This window comes from Chrysochloris asiatica, unplaced genomic scaffold, assembly GCF_000296735.1.
Source record: "Chrysochloris asiatica unplaced genomic scaffold, ChrAsi1.0 scaffold00028, whole genome shotgun sequence".
Classification (NCBI taxonomy): Eukaryota; Metazoa; Chordata; class Mammalia; order Afrosoricida; family Chrysochloridae; genus Chrysochloris; species Chrysochloris asiatica.
Window position 1 is genome coordinate 20914422 of NW_006408546.1, and position 3261 is coordinate 20917682.

Below are 3261 nucleotides of genomic sequence, written 5' to 3' on the forward strand. Positions count from 1 at the left end.
AGAAAGCTATTGAGGTTTCTCAAATTTTTTATATAATGGGCTTTATGGTGTCTGGTTCATATCTGTGGGTTGTATGTAAGTTGGAAGTCATAACCCAGGAGCTGCCTGTAAGTGGATTATACTTCAACAAAGATGTAATAAATAAAGACCATCCCCAAACCCAAAAGTCAAAACCATGGCTGTGAAGTTCATTCTGACTCCTGGCAACCCTACAAGTTACAGAGTGAACTGTGTGTGGTCCATAGAGGTTTCTTGGCTATCATCTTTATGGAGTCCTGGTGTGGCGCAGCAAGATAATGTCCTGGACCACAATGTAAGTTTGAGCTGCAAGGTCGGCAGTTCAAGCTCACCAGCCACTCCTTGGAAACCCTATACAGGGTTGCTATGAGTTGGAACCGACTCGACGACACTTAACAACAACAATCTTTTTGGAAGCAGATTGCTAAGACTCTCTTTTGTGGTGTGACAGGGTGGGTTTAAACCACCAACCTTTAGGTTAATAATTGTTGTATAGGGCTTACGAGGAGCAGCTGGTGGCTTTGAACTACCAACCTTGTAGATTGAAGTCCAGTGCTGATCCTACAGGAATCCACCAAATTAGTAATTGTTGTTGTTGTTAAGTGCCCTCAAGTGAGTTCTGACCCATAGCTACCCTATGTAGGGTTTACGAGGAACAGCTGGTACACTTGAACCCATCTACTTTGTTGTTCAAACTGACTTTGCAGTATGGTGCAATAACCCACAACGTCACACCAGGACTCAGCTGAGTGCAAACCAGGAGCCTATTTAAAGGATATCAAGAGAAATCCAATTCCCACAGCACAGAGCTTTCTTTAAGAATCAGGTCATTTTCACAGGCAATTAATAGTATACATTTTAGGGCATTTTACCTTCTAAGTATGACCTTGTTTGTAGACTTTCACCACAAGATTTTGTAATAGAAGCACATAATAAAAACTAAAAAAGTGCAACAAGATCACTGATATTATTTCTAATATTAAAAAGGCAGATTTTTAGAAAATACTAAAGGCAAAGTAATATTGACTTGTTCGTAGTCATTTTTTCTTTTGTTATACATTTAATTTACTCCCTGCTGCCCATTTGGGCTTTGGGTGTGGGGTGTCAGCTATGGTGCTATGGATAAGAACTATTAGCCAGCTGGCTGCTGTTAATTTTTCATAAGTCTCATTTTCTGCAATCTGTAATTTGAACATGGTGGGTCTTTGAAATGCTCCGGTCTCTCTGAGTTGAATCAATTTCTTCATCATGTAACAACAGCGGGAGCTATTGAAAAACAGACACGGGTTACAGAAAACTATACATGTTCTCTTCCACAGGGCACACAATATAGAGTTCGATACTTCTGTCACAAAAATTCATCCAATTACTGCACATCTGAGGGATTAGGGGAACGAAAGAAAATGTATTTTTAAATGGGAGAACAGAAAATCGGAAATGATCATTGTTAGATGAACAAAAAAAATCAGGATCTCAACAGCTCTTGATGAAAGGCAAATCACACTATTCACATTGATCGCTTTCCTCCCCGTTTTTCCCAATGATTTATTATCCTTTGATATCACAATCAGTTAGCTAGCTTGCTGCAGCATAAATATTTGATCTTGGCGGAACGTTTTTCACAACTGTTTTTTGCCACAGCCATACATCCTTGCTTTTTGCTTCCAACTTTCTATGTTTAAAGCAAAGAGGCAAATAGGAGCTATGCAAAGAGAGTAAGAATAATTGACCTGTAAATTTTCCAAGTCGGAGAAAGCTCCAGGGAATAAATAAAATATCTATAGGGAGAAACTCCAAGAATGTGCTTTCTGGACATTGCATTAGGTGTGTTCTTTTTCTGAATATTTTGTCTGCTTGCTTAGGAATATAAAAAATCTTTGGGATTCATTTTGTCTTTCAAAGCAGTCTTTTGCTCTTTTGATTATTGTCTTAGTTTTCTAAGGAATATCACAATTGGTAGCTTTACAAAACAAAACTTTATTTTCTCACAGCTCAGGAGACCAGAATTTAGGTCATCCACTTTAGTCCTGGTGTGGCACTGTAGGATAAGCACTCGACTGCAATGTCTATTTGAATTGCAAGGTCGGCAGTTCAAATCTTCTAGCTGCTCCTTGGAAACTCTATACAGGGTCACTATGAGTCAGAACCGACTTGATGGCGCTTAACAACAGCACCAACTTTAGTCCTGGTGTGGCCCTGTAGGATAAGCATTGGAATGTTAACTACCAGATCGGCAGTGCAAACACATCAGTCACTCGGAAACCCTATTTGGGGTCGCTGAGTCGGAATCAACTCGACAGCACTTAATAACAACTAAAACACTTTAGAGGAAGTCTCTATCTGAGTTGTCTCTGGGGGGAGGTCCTTGTCTGTCAGCTTTGATTCTTCCAATCCTAAGCAATTTACACATGTATCCATCTTCCCACATTCATGTTTGTGTGTCTCTGTACTTCTTGTAACTCAGCATCGATTAAGTTTAAGACACTGATACTGTAGGATAAGCACAAGGTCGGTGGTTCAAACCCACCAGCCGATCCTCAGAAATCCTATACTGGGTCTCTGTGAGGGCACTTAATAACAACATACTGATAGGGCCTCCTTAACATATCTAAGAATCCCCTATTTCCAAATGGGAGTATATCCACACGTATGTTGCTAGTTGCTATATAGTAATTCTGACTCTTGGTGAGTCTGTGTATGCAGAGTAGAATTGCTCCATAGGGTTTTCAAGACTGAGCTTTTGGAAGCAGATTGCCAGAATTTGTCTTCTTAGGTGCCTCTGGATGAGTTCTTTGGATTCCAACACATTTTTTGTTGTTGTTGGAGCACCATTTTATCCATGAAAGTAATCCTTAAAGGAAACTGCAAGGGTTGGTATTTTCAGAAAGCCATTAAAATCAACAACAAAACCCACTGCAGGTGAGCTGGTTCTTACTCAGGGTGACTCCAATTATCACAGAACAGAATGGCTTCAGAAGGTTTTCTTGGCTGTAATCTTTATGGGCAATATTCCACTATGATTCAAAGGAGCTCTGGTAGCATAGTGGATATGAATCGGGCTGCAAACCACAAGGTCAGCAGTTCGAAACTACCAGCTGTTCCGTGGGAGAAAGATGAGGCTTTCTGCTCCTGTAAAGATTTACAGCCTCAGTAACCCTGTACAGGGTCACTATGAGTTGGAACTGACTCCACGGCACATATCTACCACCACCACCACTTCTAAGGAAATTGATTATTGATCCA